General features: G+C 39.7%; 1 protein-coding gene across 19 annotated transcripts in view; it reads right to left on the bottom strand.

Annotated features, from left to right (window-relative positions):
• msi2b (musashi RNA-binding protein 2b) overlaps positions 1-20,957 on the bottom strand; it is a 242,108-nt gene that overhangs the window by 112,905 nt on the left and 108,246 nt on the right. The window lies entirely within an intron of this gene.

The raw sequence follows: 20,957 nt of genomic DNA, 5'->3' as shown, positions 1-20,957 counted from the left end.
CTATTCCCAATAAGTTTTTTTAGTGCATCTTGCTATGCGCGAGAGACTGTAAAAATCAGCTAAACAAATTAATGTGGCAAATGCAATTCCGCAATAAACCGGGGGCATGAGATTCGAACCGCGGTAAAGCGGAGGATTACTGTATAATCATTAATATCTATGACAATACAGCGTAAACATACTCAAACACTTATGCCGAATTCTAATGGCTTCCTATTCAACAAATTCCTGTTCTAACGATGCAGATGTGGAAAAATGTAACCTCAGTGACTGAAGCATGGTACTTAGTGTCAGGAAGGTTGAATTGAGCACAACAGTCTCCAGAGTTTACACAACATAAAAACATCCATGAAGCAGCTCGAGGACAGAAAAGTCTTGTTGCTAGGATAAGGTCAGAGGAGAATCACCTGACTGATTTGAGTTGACAGGAAGGCTACAGTAACTCTAATCACTCTTACAATTGTGGTGAGCAGAAAAGCATCTTGCAATGCGCATCATGTTAAACCTTAAGTGGATCAGCTAAAATATCAATAAACCACGTCAGCTTTTTACATTTCTGTCTGGCAAAGAACAGGAATCCGAGGTTACACCAAACTGGACAGAGGGAACAGTTAGAAGATTGTGAAAAAGTTATCTGGTCTTGAACTGTGAACAACACATGACCTGTAATTTGCATGACTTTAAATATTGTGCCGCTATTGAATCATTATTTGCATAATTGGCAGGTGGTTCTAGTAAAGAGAGCAGTAAAAAACTACACTGGGTGTTGCATAATGTTTCAGCCTGTAATTCACTCCTTTTAAAAAGGTTTAACCCAAAAAGAGCCTGTTCGAAGGAGCTTAACAAGATACATCACACCCAGTGACCATCACAAATCCTGAGGTCCCGCCTGCACCCTTGAATGCAGAGTAACCGTAAAGCAGAGGACGCAAACGCAAGCACCTGCTGACGGAGCCGTCAATCAGCGGCATGACAAAGAGCAGAGCCGCCAGGCTTAATGCTCCTCATCAGCTTCAATCATCCCCTATAACAGTCACTCAGACTGGCACACACACTCAGACTGATGGGAAGTGTTATCCTTCACTGCAGAAGATGAGTGCAACTACTGCACAAATGCATATGTATGCTAGTCTATCACATGAAACCTGTGCTACACACAAGATGGGCCTCGTATGAGTCAGAAAAACGACTCCGGAACAAGACTCGTCACTTCGGTACTGTTTTCATGAGGTGACAAACTAGGCCTAAGAGCAGACTGACTCCCTGCTTAGATCTTAAGACTCCCACAGCCTAGCAGGTCCACCATTAGAGAAATGCCATGATGTGACGCTCCCTCGGCATGCTGCCCTCGGTGACAGTCGCTAGGTAACAGCCCCGGAGCAAGCTGTGTCCTGGTTTGTGCAAAGTGAAAGAAGATACCTGTGACTGGGGGTTGCACTAATGCGAGATGGGGAGAGACAGATATATTCAGAGTCAGATATGGCCTCGTATGTAAGTGTCTGTCTCTATAATGTGCACAGTGTCTCTCTCTCTCTCTCTTTCTCTCTCTCTCTCTCTCTCTCTCTCTCTCTCTCTCTCTCTCTCTCTCTCTTCTCTCTCTCGTTCAGGCAGGTTCAGAGGAACACAGTATCGCCTGTCACTGTCACCATATCGGTGCAAACAAATATTACAGAAAGAATTGTGGATTTCCTTCTCCTGAGTGTGTTTACTGCTCTGACATGCTGTCATATAGCACAACACGCGTACAGCCACACAAGTTCAGTCTTTAAAAAAAATATATATGTTTCTGTTTTTATAAATGTACAACAGTTACAGATGGTATGAAGGCACAGGCTACAAAGCAGAGTTGTCCAATCCTGCTCCTTTAAAAAACATTTTACATCACATAACCAAACAAGATGAATAACAATTCAAAAATACAAGATGTATTTAAATATTCATGAGATTCATTTTCATGCCAGACGACCATTGCTGAACCACACACTTTCTTTAAAAAAAAAAAAACACACGTAGGTAATGGTGGTAATAAAGGTATAATAAACTTGATGACCTCTTTTTTGTTTATTCAGAAATATGTTTAGCTAAATCTAAGATTTCTTTTGATGTATCTTTAAACATTATCAGACATGCAGTATCTGTTAAATGGCTAACCATTACTTTACTACGCAGTGTACAATTTGCCAACCTGAACACTACGCAGTGTACAATTTGCCAACCTGAACACTATTTCAGATTCCCACTCACAGCAGAGCCTGCTGGAAAGTGGTAACTAGCTACATGATTACTTTCAAGGCTCTTTGTTTATTTCATATATTTATTCATCATTTATTCTTCTGTAACCGTTTTATCCTTGTCAAAGTTACTGAAGCTCACTCACACTAACACTTAGAGGCAATTTAGCTCAACAATCCACCTTCCAGGGATATTGGGAGGTAGGAGACTCTGGATAACCCAGAGGACACATGAGAACCTACACAAGCTGTAATCAAAGCTGAGAATCCTGGAGCCGTGAGGTCAATACAATCCCCTACACTAAAATGGCACTGCCGTTTATATCTTCTTAGATAATTAAAACATAAAATAACATGGAAAAACTACGACAAATTACATGCATTCATTCAAATACTTTCTAGACAAAGCAACACAATTCAATAACAAATTAGCCAATAATTTAAATCAGATCATATTACAGAGGACTGATCTTTCTATACCATCCTATTCCCAGGCATATGATTAGTCCTACACAATGCCCCTTTACATACACAAAAAACAGCATATCGCACACGTCTCTTCCTCTGCTGCTGCCTTTGGATTGCCATGAGCCATTCATTTGAGATGGGCTCTGCCTTCCAGCATTCAGTAGATTGTAGGATAAAAGCTCTTTCGCACACACACACACACACACACACACACACACACACACACACACACACACACACACAGGCACACACATATACACACATATACACACACACACAGTCACACACATACACATATAGGCACACACTTGCAGCATAAAGATTATGCACGGTCTAATCTCTGCCCTGTATAAGAGAAGGGCCTAAAGGATAAAGAGCGTCTCCTCAGTATGTAAGGGGGCTGAGCGCTTCTAACAGATAAGAGGTTTTTTTTGTATACTGAGAAGACAAGAAGAAAAAAGCCAAGAAAAAGTGATTCTTGGAGAGCTTGTCTGTTAACCAACGATTCAGGGAAAGGCCTCTTTGGTGTTTACCTCATAATGTAGCCAGTGGAGATGCTGGGGACGCATTGGAAATGGCCCTGACCTTTACTTGTTAGCTCTTGTGCCATTGCTCACAGCTCAGAGGGGGTCAGGGTCCGGGCCTGCTGCATGCCGATCGATGCGGAACACCACTTTAGTCAGCATTTGCACCGGCCGTCGTGCTGAGCTCCCTCACAGCGCTGGGATGTGGCGAAGAATTAATTAGCTGAGTTTTGTGAAACGGACAGGAAAAAGGAAAAAACAGGACGGCAGAGAGGAAGCAGGCTGCAAAACATGAAGCCTGACTGCTCACACACTCCATAGTCAACACCATTAAAAGCGTCTATGGTGGTCAAGCTACTTCACCATTAAACCCAATTACCATTAATTGACCGAACAGGCGGCACCTTGGCTGTTGACTAATACGTAGCATATGATGGGGCACCGTGGCTAAGCCCCATCATAATGTCTCTTTTATGGCAGACAAAGACGTGGCAGGCCTGCCAGAGCAGCGATAAAACTGCCTTTAAATGTAGTTTGTGAAACTGAGGTTTCTCTCTGGCTGAAATTTATGTCTCTTATTAGCAGGGGGCCAAGCGTTTTCCCCCTTGGAGACACTGGCCTTTATGGGCTCTTAGTGCTGCACTGTTATGAGGTAAAAACACAGTCCAGGCGAAGTGAGAACCAAGAAAGTGCTCATATAAAATATAAAACAAAAACAAATGCTCAAATTATTTAGATGGAAACTCCTTCTAAAGTATCCTTCTATAGTGCTCACCTTCAGCACTATACCTGCCATGAAAGTGATGAAAACCTTGTACCTCAATTAGTGCAACTGCATAAAACTGGGAAATTTGTCCGTATAACCGAGCTAAACAGCCCGAGTCACACGTCATCTCACTCATTTCTGCATCCTGTTCTATCCGCTACCTTAAGCACACTCACTGTTTCTAACAGCCTGATCTTCTTTAAGTAAGCAATATAATTGGAAATTCAGCTGGACCACTTTTTTTATTAACTGCCACATGTATTAGCAGGGGGACAGGAGGGAATACCTGCCACAGTCAGCCCCGGAAACGTGTTTACACACAGACGATAAACACAAAAGGCAATCCGAGACTTGAATTCACACGACCACGGGAGAGAGAAAAAGCCACCTCCTGCCACCCACGGACGCTAAATCCCACTTTGAGCGCAGAGGAGAGCACACGGACCTCCTTTTCTTCTCTTTTCCACATGTCAGACAAACACGGATGGACGCCAGAATTCCGCAAAATTGTAATCAGACTTTTTGAATTATTTATCGTGGGACAAGCGCAGCCATATGCTCGAAGACTGGAAGCGTTTTGAAGGAGTGAAAGAGCCGGCTTCTGATTTATCCGATGAATTTATGCGGAGTGACAGCAGTTTAACAGCGCTCTAATCACTTATGTGCTACACGAGGGCCAGGCGAGATTGGGTACTAATGTACGCAGAGGATATTTTGCAGAACATACTGAAATCGAGGAAAGGGCTTTAATTAAAGACGCATGGACAAGACCTGTGCGACATCTGTTTATTTTTGAAAAACAGAACATTAATAATGAGTGCACTTGCAACTACCCAAACAGACACACACACACACACAAACACATCTATGCAAAAAGGACAGACTAATAGTGAAAAGTTAGAAATTAGCATACACAGCTCGTTTGTGTTTGCATGAAGCTCTCAATGGCTCAATGGCTTGATAAGCAACGAGAAAACAGTTGAAGCACATCTCCAACACTCATCATATATACGCATCCCTGTGCACGTGCGTGCGTGTGGGTGTGCAAATAAACACACCGATCAAACACAAACAGGACTGAGGTGGAAATGGATATTCAGAGGCAGGCCTCGGTTGGCTGTGATGCCGGGCGGACGAGAGGAGATATTTATTTGCATAACAGAATTGGAAGTGACTGCTGGCACACAATCCGCTGCCATACCTCCCACACACACTCTGCAGCCTATGACCCTTTCCCTCTTTCCCATTCTCGTTCTTCATTCATTTTCAAAAAAGTAAAAATCAACACTAAGCACCTTGGGGTTTTTTTTTCTAAAAAATCTAAATCAAAATAAAAAGAAAGAAGATTCTTGTTTTGGCGAGAGAGAAATCGCTCTAAAAAATCTCCTGTAAAGGCTAAAGATTCTGACTGAAGTCAATTCAAACGGTGCCACTGAGGTTCCAATGCAAGACGATCAGCTTTTCGAGGCGAAAACAAATTCCACAGTATAGATGAGGGATTTTTCTCCTCTACGTGATTTAAGTGTTTCTAATGTTTATGTCTTATATACACTTCAAACAGAAACGAAGCTTTTAAAGTAAACAACTGTATACATTGACCTTGATGTGACCTTTCCTTGATTTTCTAAATTGCTAATAAAAAGAACAATACAGTGCCCTCTGTGTACAAGGTTTAGTTTCCATGGGTTGAAGTGGAAGATCTTGTGTGGTCTGCTATAGAGCTATAACCTTTGGTATGATTGGTATGATTTGGTAACAATTTTTTTTATTAGTTCTTTCACCAAAACAAACACAAACATAGACAAAAATATGCTTCATAGTAAAATGTGTTATATACTATGGGGTATAACTGTCTACAGTTTATAATTATAATATATACACGTACATCTGACCATAACATCTATATGTTTTTCCAAAATAATACCACAAGGCCCAGTAGCACACAATGGACTAGAATATTTTATATGTCGTAGCATTACAATTCCCCTTCACTGAAATGATCAGATCTAGACCAAACCTGTTTCAGAATCTCACAGCCCCGGGTCCATAAAGACATGCTTTGACAAAGTAGGAGTGGAAGAACTCGAGTGACCTGAACAAAGCACTGACCTCAACCCCACTGAAGACCTTTGGGATGAATTAGGACACTGACTGCACACCAGACCTTTTTGCCTGACTTCAGTGCCTGACCTCACTGATGCTCTTGTGGGTGAATGAGCACAAATCCCTACAGCCATGCTCCAAAATCTAGTTTAGAGAATTCCCAGAAGTGTAGTGGTTTATTAGAACAGCAAATGGGAAGCACCACTATGATAATGCTCATTGGTGTTGGATGCGGATGTTCAACAAATGCATCTTGTTGTTATGGTTACATGTCCACATACTTTTGCCTGTAGAGGTTTGGTGTTTAATATAAAGTTTAGTGGGTCCCTGCAGGGAACCCCTGCTGTGTTACATCTATTGCTCGGGGTCAGAGGCAGAGAGACAGATTGAGAAAAGAGGTAGTGAGAGACAGAGAGAGAGAGAGAGAGAGAGAGAGAGAGAGAGAGAGAGAGAGAGAGAGAGAGAGAGAGAGAAAGAGAGAGAGAGGGTCAAGGCTGTAGTATAGGATTTACTCTCTTTGCATTATCAAGCCGCTGTCACTCCTCCACCATCACCCTGACGAGGGAAGGTGGAAATGTACGTAAATCTGCTCACTTAAGTGACAGCCTAAAGATGGGAAGCAGATGAGATTACTGACGATCATTTTTTTCTTTTTTGTTGCAGGCAGGTTCTGATAAACCTATTTATGCCTTTCAACATTTAATTATTAGAACCATAGCATACCAACCCTGCATTTAGGGCTTTGGACAGAAATCCTGTCTAAATCCACACATACCGTCCTGTCTGTCAGTCTGCGTGACGAGAGCAGAGGCATTAATCAGATTTAATTTGCTCTGAAGACATTAATTATTCTGTGGAGAAAGACAGCAAGTCGACATGCCTCTAATAATGTAGTAACTTAAAGAGAACCAGAACTGATGTTTTCATGATAATGTATCATTCTTGTGGTATCATGTTCCTGTACACCAGCTCAAACAGGTCGAGTCCAAATAATAAAAAAAAAAGTTAAATATCCGTATTTGTGAGGAAAAACAACAAACTGACATATATAACACATACCACACACACAAAACACATCATAAATCATTAGACCATAGAGATTGTTAGGTATTAGTTTTAATGTTGATAGTCCAGGTTGAAAATTTTATATAGATAGATAGATAGTGTAGTGAGTGAATGAACACACACACACACACACACACACACACACACACACACACACACACACACACATTAACTCACAACACATAGCACCTTTGAGTGAACCTTTTTACTTTATTGTATTTATTTAATAATTTAAATTAATATAATTTAAATATTTAGTATATGCTATTAAAAAAAATTATATATACTGTATATATTTTAACCAAACCAAACCAAACAATTTATTCAGCCAACATGGAAATTCATGCAATTCACACCCACATACAATTGACCCTATTGTTAATTAATACATTATTTTCATAAAGCAGGACCCCAAAGGTTCTATGTAGGATTCAAGCTAACTGAGTTTTATTTGAAATCATATTGTAGTATAGATCTTAGTATAGATAATATAGAATACTAAAATGCTCCAACAGCATATTCACTTAAGAATCTTTTTCTTTTTTTGAGCCAGCACTGTTAACTCTCCAACAAACGCTTGCCAAATGTGTAGCTAACCTTTAAATAAACCAGTCGTTAAATAAACAACAACTGCCCTCCAAATTCATCCAGAAGACATATTCTTTGCCGGAGCATTCATAAAGATCATGGCATGTATGAGGACACTGCGTTCCAAGTCAATCCCATGAAGGCCTTTCACTGTGCTCCTCCATGTCTTGGCAGGAATCATCCACAAAAGCCCATGGTGACCCAGAACGATTGTGTGATCTGGGCCAGAAAGCAATAGTGTGAGACAGGACACATTAGAGAGGGCTGGCCTGGAGAGAGGGCACCAGGTGACACCACGGCCACTCATTACCCAGATTCAGCTCGAAGCACAACGCTGGAACGCTGTCATGGCGCAGTGACAAGCCTTCCATGCAAGATTTATCCACACTCTCTGAATTGTGCCATCTTGACCAGAGGGTCTGGTGATGAATTCTCAACTATTTCTGTTTGCAAGCTGTTCGGGAGCAATGGATTACAGCAGGATTTTATTTATGGGGCTTTAACATGCCAGGCTGAACCCCCTATTCTCCACTTTAGCCAAGCGACCATTCTTTGCCTCAGTATATATTACAGCTGGGAGGATGCAAGGGGCACATTATGTCTCTCTAGCAGGACCAACCAGTGGAGCCACAGTGCAATGTTTTCAAACTAAAATAGCAACTAGGGAGACAGGGGAACTAAGAAGCCCAGAGGAGGATTCCAAGTTTAAAGGATTTGGAAACTAACTCTGCGGTCCATGTTCAAAAATCACGCAGGGAAAAGGGCAGCAGAATAGGAACTGGTTGTGCATTTGCTAGATTGGAAAGCATGTAAAGCATAGTGACATTTTATTCGCTGCACTGTCAGTGTTAGTATACCAGAAAAAATCACAAAAACAAACCTAGAAATCTCCTCAGTAGCTCAATGATTCCAAATGCCTGATGATAATTGAAGGTCAAATTATTATTATCCTGGCTGCATGTGATATAGAGAGATCTGGCTAGAAACTGGCTAACAGTGGATAAAGCCAACAACATTCATTTGAAGTGTACTCGTGGTTTGCATGATGTTTAAGCTGAAAAAATCATTCTTGCTTTATAACTAATAATGGCAATAAAAACTAGTTAACTCCTGGTTAAGTTAGCTAGTTGTTTAAAAGGTATTTAATTGTTAGCAGACCAGTTTTCCATTAATGAACCCTGAAATAATCCACGACTATTTCTTGCAGTTTTGGCACATACGTGTAAATGTTAGTCTGCAACGTGAAGAAAACTTTGCATTTCTTTAAAATGGCATGTAAATTTTGAATTCAAATCTATTCATCTCAATTAATGTATGATTTTAATCTAAATATTCATACACCATCTTCATGTTAGGCTGAATCCAAAATGCCTTCCTGTTCACTGAATATGAAGACTCCAGGGAGTGGAAAATATCAGCACTTGACACATTTAGTGCAATTCACTGAAATGTATATTCACTTCTGGACATTTTTCTGCTTCGTTTTTCATATTAAATTTAAAATGTATATATAATTGAAAGCATTGTGCAGAATATGTTAGAAATGCCATTTTTATTAAATCCGTCTTCCTGCATCAACAACAGTAGTGTCATTTAGCCAAAACATCCAGAAAAAAAAAAACATAATTGCACTGATAACTAAAGGTAAATAAATGAATTATTACTATATTTACATAGCTTAATTTAATAATAAATGTCTTATTATAAATAACTGTCTTATTATTTAAAAAAGAAAGAAAGAAACCCTATCACTTAGGACTCAAAAGAATAAAAGATTTATGATCAACAACGTAATGATAAAAATGATCAATGATTAGCACAGTAGAGTCTTTAATGAACACCTCTGGCTAATGTTTGTTCTGCATATAAATACATACATTAGAGATATTATGAGCTTGAGATTTTGTAATTAAGCTGGCTAACTGATTGGAAAGAGGAATTCTGGAACATTGGCAAAGCCTGCTGTCCAAATGCACAATTTTACAAATAAATTTGAATCTGTCAGTTTTCATTAAGGTGCGTGTGATGGGCAGCCAATGAAGTGTTCCGCTCAGGAAATAACAGCAGGGTGAAGATTGTTCTGTGCCAAATGAACTGGGAGTGGGATCAAGCAGGGCAGTTTACTGTGGCAAAGCCTCTGGAAAGCTTAGGGCTAGCAACCTCTCTTTCTCTCGCTTCCTCTCTCTCCCACTCTCCCTTTCTCATCTCCCTCACAGATTGAAGGTAAAACTGCAGCAGCTGTGGAACAAGAGTGAGAGAATCCGAGTGTTTCCTGGAAAGGGGCAATATCATTTTCAGCATAAAGAGAGAATTTTTCTTCCTGCTACTTCTTTGGAAACGGTGACGTGAGAGCAGTCGAGAGCTCACCTTTGCTCCCGTATTTCTTATCTAAAAAGCCAACATCACCTGCAGAGACACACCAAAGGATTTTCTCAATCCCACAATGAATGGGGAAGGGGGATCATTACCAAAAAACCCCACGGATGCTCCTGTTTACATTTCAGTACTTTAGAAAGTTATTAAATCTGTCATAGAGGAGATGAGCAGCTGATAGCACAGTAACAGATAGATTAATATGCCACACAGAGAGGGAGATGGAGAATAAACTAAAAAACACACCTGGATTTCAATAAACATAATATCAATCTTCCAAAAGCATGGCAGGTTTGATGTGCATCCTATTATGTTGGCTGCAGATGTACAAAGCTGATAAAACGCATTAGGGGTTATATCAGAGTGTTCATTTCAATTACAGCTCCTGCCAAGCCTTCACCCCCTGCAGGTCTTTATTTAGTGCAACCACTAAAGCCTTCATAAGGCACATTCAATAGCATGACATTCACCACAAAAAGAACAGAAAGATTCTTTTTCTTTTTTCTTTGCGATCCACTGCTCCTCTGTAATGTAAAACACTGTAATTTCTGCTATTTTCTGATAACATGCTCTTTTTTTCCAAGGCAAGGAAATACCAGGGCACATTTTGAATACAGTTATACATCCCTCTATTTATTAAAGCTTGAATTAACATGACAGCGAGTTTTGTCAAGAGAGTCTTTACAACGGCCCAGGGAGCAGTTCTGCACGACAGTAATAGTCTACAGTTAATATACTTGAGTGATGTAGGTTTCTCGCTGTTATAAAGCAGAACAAAAGAGGTTTATTTGAAGTGTGAATACAAAGGTGGAATTGTAAAGCCGAGGTGAGAGGCACTGGAGATGAAAGCGGGGTTATTTCAGATAGCACGGCGAGTGAATTAAAACAAAGAAAGTGGCGAGAAAGAGAGAGAGAGAAAGAGAGAGAGAGAGAGAGAGAGAGAGAGAGAGAGAGAGAGAGAGAGAGAGAGAGAGAGAGAGAGAGAGAGCAATCAGACAGGTTCACAAGAGAACCATGAGCCACTTTTTACTTTGCTACTGTGGTGATGTAAAAAACGAAAAAACTGTTTACTTGACATATTTTATGCAACAAGTGGCCTTGAGTTCTTGGGCTTTGTCTTTTGTATGCCTACAGACCTGCTGACCTCAAAGAGGAATAATGTTCAATTCTATCCCACACAAAGCACAACAGAAGAAGTGAAAACTCAGTGAACACTGAAAAAAAAATGTTTCGATACGTGTCTGGCACAAATTTCAATGTAAATCTCTAAACATGTAATTATGACCTCTAAAATATTTGTCTATTGTTAGCTACATCCTACAGATTGGATTCTGTCTGATTTAATTAAAAAAATTAATGATCTTTAAACTTTCTCCATTTACCTTGGCAGAAAATAATGGCTCTACTTCAGTGCACATTTCAGTCACCATAAAAAATAATCTAACTAAGATGAGAGCACTAACCAAAAGATTTTTAGTGTGTGTGGGGGTGTCAGGGCTTTCACAAATGTCAGTTAATAAAGAGTTGAAAGGGCAAAACACTTAATCGGTTGTCTTCAATTCCAGATGAATATGTTAATATGCACTTTATGGACATAAGTACTGTATTGGGACACCTTGATTTTCAAGTCCTATGTGGTTCTTTCCCAAACTGGTACAACAAATTTTCCAGCATGACGATGCCCTTGTGCACAAAGCAAGCACCATGAAGATATGGTTTACATTGGTTAAAATTATTAGTGGCCTGCTAAAAAGCGCCAACCTCAACCCTATTAAAAACCTTTGAGATGAATTGGAATGCTGGCTGCACCCCAGGCCTCCTCATTTCCTTTTTTATTATAACAGGAAATAGAGACTAGATGTAGAAAGGAATGTTCAGAAAGCATACATTACTCTTAAATTTAGATGTCCACAAACCTTTGTCCATATAGTGTATGTTAAAAGAGCAGATCTTTGGATATCTATACTCATAATCATTCTTATATAGGAAAAGGCCCATATAAAAGCAAAAGCAATAAAACATTGTATAGAATGGTATAGAACTAATTATACTCTGTACTCTGACTCTGTACTAAGATAGATACCCGTTTCTTTGTATATTCTGTGGAAAAAGCATATTGCCATTTCATGCATCTGAAATAAAATAGAATAACTGCAATATGTCTAAGAAAGTCTTTAAATTATTCGGCCCCTGGCTGTCATTAAAGCATTCCGCTTCTTCCTAAAACCTCTTTACACACTGAACCTGAGGCACTTACACAACCAACATAAAATCCCCAGCCTGGACAGACAGTGTGTTCACTCATGAACATGCATGAAAACTCACCCAGGGGTTGAGGCAAGCTCTGCAACTGTACTGGTGCACCCAGCAGTCCAGATGAGCAAAGGTTGAAACATCTGGAGCAGGTCAGTGGGCCTCTAGAGGCTCCAGGGCTACTCTGAGACGTCTGTCAAGGGTTTGTGGGGAAGTGCATTAAAACTGGACATGTTACTGAAGAAGGATATGGCAAGCTGCACTGCAGGCTCTTGAAAAGGAAATGGGTTTACAAATGAAGAGGGAACGACTATGTTTTTAATACAACGTCTGAGCATTTTAAAATAAACAAAATAACACAAGGAATGCAATTTAATATTGAAGTTGCTCTTCAGAGTCAGTGTTTCTCGCAGTCTCACATGCAGAAGTATAATATACTATATTGTGCTTGTTAGGAGTGGAGGCTACCTTCAACCAGAGCTTTGGCACAACACACTTGATAATCTCCAACCATCCCCATCTGTCCAGTGTCTTTTTACATGTTCTCAAACCGTAAAAAAGACAGCGAGAACTGGGTCAAAGCAATTACAGCCGAAAAAATAAGCGCACTAAACGAGTTGTTAAAAGGCATATAAATTTGTCACTTTTGAGATTTAATGCTTTATTTTTTTCTTGCCTGCTTGTCGTCTAAACACAGCCTTAGGGGTGAGCAAGAGAAATGTCTCATTACACACAAGGAAAACACTCTTGTTATCATCGCAACTATTTCACTTCGATAGATGACTGAAACATCTGCTTGCACTAGACCAGAGTACAAGCACTCGAGAGGTTTTGCTAACCTGATCTGATCTTCTGACACATTTCTTTTTTCACATTTACACTGAAGAATGCATTCAGAATCCAAGGTTATAATTGAAAAGTAATTGGCTCCTATGACACTAACTACAGAAAAATATCCGATATGTTTCCTGTACAAATCCAATAGACGTTACGCCACTGCTATCGTTACCGCTGGCAGCTCTTACTGACATATGTTTCAAGGGAAATTGAATTAAATAAGCACTGCTGGAATCCAAAATCAAAAGCATACATATAGAATGTATAGAAAAAGGTGAAATCACTTCTTTTTTTTTTTCAGTGCTGGAGGAGCATTCGGGAAATAACAATAATTTTTATTTCTGTTCAAATGTGTTGACTTTAGACTGTAAGGAGGTGATCTGGGTCAAAGAAAATGCCGAAGGTCTAACAGAATTGAGAGAAAAGGAGACAAAGAGAGAGAGAGAGAGAGAGAGAGAGAGAGAGAGAGAGAGAGAGAGAGAGAGAGAGAGAGAGAGAGAGAGAGAGAAAGAGAGAGAGAGAGAGAGGAAGAGAAACAGAGAGCAAATGTGTACCTCAGCTGTTCTGCTCGGATTTCCATTATGCTTCGAAAATGGACTGAGCAGGCAAAAGAGCTTCCTTTCAGATGAAGCACAGAGAAAGAAATGAGTTATAATAAATGAATGCATCAAAATGGGATTTCTAAGCCATAGCAAACTCTTCGCTTTGAAAAGCGACTTTTGACTTTGAAAAAGTTGTGTGAAGACATACAGTAGAGCATTGTTGTGAGTGAACTGACAAAGAAAAAGAAGAAATTTACACTTTGCATGAAAACCGAAAAGAAACTGCCCAATATTCTCAACAAAGGCGTGTCAAAGTCCCCTGTATGTCTTATTGACAGCTTTTTCGAAGTCTTTCTTTCCTTTTTAAAAAACCTTTGCTCATTAGATTTATCTTTCATTCTGCTCTCTCTCTCTCTCTCTCTTTCTCTCTCCATTCTGCTGCTCTGAGTTGTGCTGAATCAGTGGCAGCAAGTTTTGAACTGAATTATGCATCCATTAAGTCATGCATATGCATTGACTCGGAAGTTCATGAATATCTATTAAGCTTTCGTTTGCCTTCTCCCTCCATTTTCTTGATGTACAAAAGGGCCCGGCCTACAGTCTGGCACACGAAGAACAAGCAGTGCGCTAACTGTTAAAGAATCGAAATACAACAGATTCTAATTAGCGGTTGAAGAGCTACAGCGTGAGCTACAACTGTAGCAGACACACAGTCAAATTGTCAAATGCAGATTTAACATGGTTCAGAACAAAAATTACAAGTCATGGAAGACAGTACTGAAAATTCCTTTTGAGTGCTGTGAAATAATTCTAATAAAAAGTAAGGAATAGTGCATGACAGAAAAAAACTCATATAGGATATTAATACATGGTGACACCGAGTTGAGTTCCGATTACCACCATGTAGCACCATTATTTTATCAGATTATTTACTGATGACTGCATGGCCATACATGGTTTATTTTTATACCACAGTAATATGTGAATGAGTTAAAAAAAATTACGCATTAAAGAACACAACAAATTACATTACGTTTTAATTCCTTAATACACTCTCAAAAAAAAATAAAATATATATATTTTTTTCCCCACTGTACTTTTTCTTGTCACTAGAATCGCACCCTCAGGGCTACATTCTTACAAACTTTAGTTAAAGCTTTAATCTAAAAGGTAATTAATGGATAATTATGTACCTTGATTATTTTTTTTAAAGGTACACTATTTCACCATTTCAAGGTGAAAGAGATGCAAATGCTGTACGCCTCAGGATATTACCCCAGCAGCATGGTACGGTGTGGTACTATTTTTTTTTTCTCAGAATAATAGTTACATTATTTATATTAGCAATAAACCACTCCCGGATATTCTCCTGTGCTGGAAAATTGAAACAAACTGCATTTCCTTTGACTGAACCTAGAAACTTCTTACAAAAAAAAACAAAAAAACATGCTAAATAAACACCACCTCAAAAAAGACTTTATCATATTAAACAACTACCTTTTTTTTTATTAATTTTTTTAATAATCCATTTACTTGAAGTGTCTGACATACAAGTCCCCTGTAATACAAACCATGCAGCCTACACTGCTGTTACACAAAATGAATCAACCCCTAGTGACCAATCAGAATCAAGCATATATTAGCACTTTGGAATAGCAATCTCCAACTGATACGTTATAATAAAAGTAATGACATCAAAGCGTATATTATGCACATTTGATACCGAAGACAGCATGGATATTTTTCTTGCAAGCAAGGGCTCGAGCAGCTGATAATAAGGTCACTTGCGGTCCGTGTGGGGAACAACAGACAGCCTGAGACACCACATCAGCTGTTAGCACCGAGTCTGCAATGCGGGCTAAAAGCAGGCAAACAGTGAGAAGAATGAAGGGATGCAGAAAGGAGGGGGTTTAAGATGCGAGAGAATGATGTGGTGATCTAGCCTAAAGGCACCTTGTGTGAGCATAGTGTGCATCCGTTTAGTAATAAGCCCCCTATGTAGCTGACAAGTGGGAGGTATGTGTGCATGGTCTGGGTTTCTCTCTCCCTCTCTCTCCCTCTCATTTCTCTCTAAGCATGTGTGTAAGCTACCACATTTAATACCTCATACCCCTTCCTACTCTCCACATCAAGCGACTGTGGTTTAAGAAAAAAAAGGGAGCCCAATATTACAGTTTGTGGGAATGAGACTGAGCGAGAATTTTTTTCTAACATCCAAAAGACATTTAGGTGGGAAAAAAACCCTGTCCATGTATTTTTTGTGATAATATCCTGAACAAATTTGGTTTTTAAACATCATTGAGATACAAAACTATATATTTCGCATTTTCTTAAGCAGCAGGCAGGTGCGGTGAGTGATGACAGCACTGCCATTCATAGATTTGTGAATGCTTACACAGGAAACTTGCCTTTTATTGTCCAAGCGATTTTTGTTACAGTGGGCTAGGATGTTTTTTTTTTTTTCATTCGCCAATAATGACAGATATCTCTCTCTCTCTCTCTCTCTCTCTCTCTCTCTCTCTTCCTGTCAGTCTCGTGTCTCTCTGGACTGAAGCAGATAAGCGGGTGATTCATCATGTGGCTGAAGGCTACACACGACGCCTTATCAGCCTTTTCCAAGGATTCAGCCTCCCCCTGCAAGGTCTCTGTTTGGAAAGTGACCTGCAGCCTCCCGGGCCCAAATTACCATGACAACATTAGAATTACCCGAGCAAAAATGACAAGAGGCAAATTAATATATTTCTCACACATATACACTGCTATCCTGCTGCCTCCTCACCCTCCTTCCCTACTTCTCTCCCTCCCCACAATCCTCAGTTCTGAACTCTGCTTTGCCTCAGTCTATGTTTGTATTGTGCTTTTGGGATATAATGAAAAACCTACGCCACCCTGATGAAGGCTAATCAATGCAAATGAGAACCTTAAGGCTTGTTCACAGGTTGGCCTGTTCAAAAACGTTATTCCCCACATGTGTGTGTGTGTGTGTGTGTGTGTGTGTGTGTGTGTGTGTGTGTGTGTATGTGTGTGTGTGTGTGTGTGTGTGTGTATGTGTGTGTGTGTGTGTGTGTGTGTGTGTATATGTGTGTGTGTGTGTGTGTGTGTGTGTGTGTGTGTGTGTGTGTGTGTGTGTGTGTGTGTGTGTGTGTGCGTGTGTGTACTGTATGTATGTTATGACTTCTACTAGCCGAGGGTAATACGAGGGTCCTTCTCTGTAGAAGTCATAACATACATACAGTACACACACGCACACACACATGTATGTGTGTGTGTGTGTGTGTGTGTGTGTATATGTGTGTGTGTGTGTGTGTGTGTGTGTGTGTGTGTGTGTGTGTGTGTGTGTGTGTGCGTGTGTGTACTGTATGTATGTTATGACTTCTACTAGCCGAGGGTAATACGAGGGTAATGACATTATGGCAAGCTGTAGAGTAGGACCATGATTGAGGTGACAGTTTGAGCCAATAACTAAGCTAACAGGTAACCTTTACCTGTACAATATCATCAGAGGAAAAAAAAAGCTGCGGTCATAAAACATGAGGATGAAATCATCATAAAATATCTGGCACTCTGTCTAATCTATCTCTTTATGAGTGTAAACATATCTACACACCTAAAAAGTGTTAAGCAAAAAAAAGTGGAGTGTGTGTGTGTTTGTGTGTGTGTGTGTGTGTGTGTGTGCGTGCGTGCGTGTGTGTGTGTGTGTGTGGAAAAACTGCGCTCCTTCTCTGATATTTTGGGATCAAACACTGACAGAAAGTTGTGCTTGAAAACCTTATAGACACAAACACACTCATGAATACACACACACACAGCGAAGGACAACAGGTTCAAATTTTTTTGATAAAAATAACATTAAAACTGGTATAAAAAATATATAGTCAATGTTCATACAAAGAAAGAAAACTGCACCATAGCTGTTGCTATGTATTAATATTATTAATAGTAGTATTAGTACCTGCTTACATTCTCCTCGTGTCCTACTGATCACTAAAAAGACCCAGTGAACAAACAGAAGCACATCGCATCTTTAGCAATGAGGTTTTTCCTCCTCAATTCACCCCCACACAGACTAAGCAGCTCCATTTTCCCTCCGTCCCTCTTCAGGCCTTTGTATCAAATTTAGTTTTAATTGAGCAAATCCATCTGAAGAATCCCTGAGCTTTGAATCATCAATCCGCTAAACAACACACACAGCAGCAGCCTCACATGGCTCTGTGTTGAGAAACAGGCTTAAATGTTTAGAAATCCCCCCTCTGTGGTATTTTCTACATTAATTAACAAACCATTACCAAAACAAGCTGTAACTGTTGACAGGTTGTGGCCAATTTGGATTAACTGTCATGCCCTTACACGGTTTAGCATTAATGTTGAACAGGCCAAAAGACCCAGCAGCACATTAGAGTAATCACAGGGTCAGTAAAGTGCAAACAAATGTGCATTACAGTGGGGCACTATTAGTGGTGTAAACCTTCAAAATGATATAATAAAGTGACTACACTAAACAAAAGTATTAGTACATCTGAGTTTTTTTTTAGATATAAAAGTTGGGGGCACACAATTGTATATACTGTAGATGTCTTTGGATGCGGCCCTATAAAAATTTCCCTTCACTTGAACTAGGGGACGCAAACCTGTTCCAGCACGACAAGGAACCTGTGCACAAAACCAGTCCCATGAAGATATGCTTTACCTGGAAGATCTTGAGTGGCCTGCTAAAGAGCTCTGGCCTTAATCCTATTGAACAGCATTGGGATGAATTGAATGATGAATGAACGCTGACTGCACTCCAAGCCTCCTTACCTTACATCAATACCTGACTTCACTAACACCCTTGAGGCTGAATGAGCACAAATCATCAGAAACACACCCCAAAAACTAGTGGAACATCTTCCCAGAAGAGTGGAGGTTAATATAACAAGCAAATTGGGACTAAATGTAGAAATGATATTTAAAAAGCACATACAAATCGTATGGTCTGGTGACCACACACTTTTGTCCATATAGTGTATAAACTTTCTTTCGGCTTCATCCATTAAGGGTCGCCACAGCGGACCATCCACATGTTTGATTTGGCACATGTTTTTACGCTGGATGCCCTTCCTAACGCAACCCTCCCCATTTACCGGGGCTTGGGACCGGCACTAAGAGTGGCTGGGGTTGGTTCCCTGACCGGGGACCGAACCGGGGCCGCAGCGGTGAGATCGCCGCATTCTAACCACTAGACCACCAGGGAACCATATAGTGTATAATTAGTACTTTTACTGTTTTGTTATAACAGTGTACATTCTGTTCATTTAACAAAAATTGAAAGCCTGAAATAAAAGTCTCAGCATTAATCAGTAAAAAAATAAACAGAAATTATGTGAAACCATTATCCCTCAACACTGCAAAATTAATTATGTTAGCAAGTGAAAATATATTGAATATAATCCAATTTATTAAGAATTCTTTTATTACAAAATTACAGTAAACTAAATCTAATAATATTAAACCAATATCTGGGCATTATTACTCATTTCACACTTTTTGCAGTGTATAATATGCTGAATTTCTATAATATGAGTGATGGGGGGAAAAAAAAAAAAAGATTGTAACCTTGAATGGCTTTTGCTGCCTATAAATATCAGATTTTTAGCATCATGTGGGAAGAAACTTATCCCCTCCCACCACCTCCAGCAGCCATCGAGTGAAAAACACAGAGCTTTGTTTTCACTCAGGTTTCTGTCACATTATAGAAGGAAAATGTTTAGCGATTTTCCATTTCATGTTTGCTTTAATATGTATTACAATAACAAAATGTAATTAATTTAGGACAGGAAAATCTTCAAAGATGTAAAACCTCATCATGAAGCACTCTATCAATTTTGCTTATACAGAGCTCTTACAAAAAAAAATGGCACTGATACCTTTTCATGCCTCAGTTCCATTTGCTGCAATACCGCGTTACAAAATACAGCGAGAAGAGCATAAATCTGACCCTGGCATGCTCTCCTAATGTCCTCCAATTGAAAAATACACATCCGCCCTCTTTCCATTAGCATTGTGCATCAACAGTTATTTAAGGCATTTTAATGTTCATTTGTCTCCTCTCAGATCCCTCTGCTCTTTTATTCGTATCCATCTCCACTCAAATGGAACAGACAGACCTGCAAAAGAGATCCTGACAATCAAGCTGTTCAGGCTGTAAACACAGTACGCCTCTGGAAAAAAAAGAAAAGAAAAGAAATCAAGAAGGAAAGAAAAAGAAAAAGAGAACCTTAATCTTAATCTTTCTCTGGGAAACAGTGGAGGACCACAGTGTTCTCATGCAGCTTGTGCAGGGACGCCGCAGCTCCCTGATCAGAGATCATGCTGATGTGAGCAGTGGGAACCTGTAGCTGTTTGAGTGCAACTCCGCGAACATTCGGCTGAATTTACTACAGCGGACGCTGTGGTAAATTCTGGGATTGAAACTCTGGGATTGAAACCTTTATTCTAAATATAGCAGAGAGTCATTACTTCTAATCTATGTTTCCCTCGAGGTAATACCATTATCTCAGGAAATGAATCAGGGGCATGTTAATAGAGACGAATGTTCAATGCTGCAGAAAGCTGTGATTCCACAATGAGTTGTGAAGTGTGTCAGGAAATTCAACACACTACTGCTAGCTTTTGTGGCGTTATGGACGTCTCATGAGAAAAGTAAATTCATTAAAGTAATTATTTGTTTATCTTCGGGAATCGTGCTGGATACAGAGAACTTTGGTTAGGAATACATACACCGTAGATGAGAAGCCATTCCTTTACAAAGTTCATACACATTTAGTATAGTCTACTAGTGCATTCCTGTGAAGCGGCAAATAATTCGGACAACCTTTACGACACCCTTCTATTCATGGGGAGAATATGTGAAAAAACAACCACTGTTATAATCCCACTCCACACCTGACCATCGCCCCATTCATTTCGACTCAAATGAATTCTAGGATCTTGCTGAGTCATTTTTGCTTTTTTTGCTACCCAATTAATGTTACATAAACATGTTACGTCAGGCTTTCTCTGAAGAGAAAACATTTTTTTTTTTTTTTTTTAACGCAGATTATTAAAACTAATCTTTAGTCACAAAGGTGGAGTGGATGCTTTAATAAAGCCGTCTTGGTAAAAGATTGGCTCAGAGTGTCTTTTTTTTTCGAGCACACCTGTCCGCGGATGTGTGAGCAGGAGGCTTCGC

Source organism: Silurus aristotelis (assembly GCF_946808225.1).
Source record: "Silurus aristotelis genome assembly, chromosome: 8".
Lineage (NCBI taxonomy): Eukaryota > Metazoa > Chordata > Actinopteri > Siluriformes > Siluridae > Silurus > Silurus aristotelis.
This window is presented reverse-complemented; position numbering and strand designations above follow the sequence as displayed.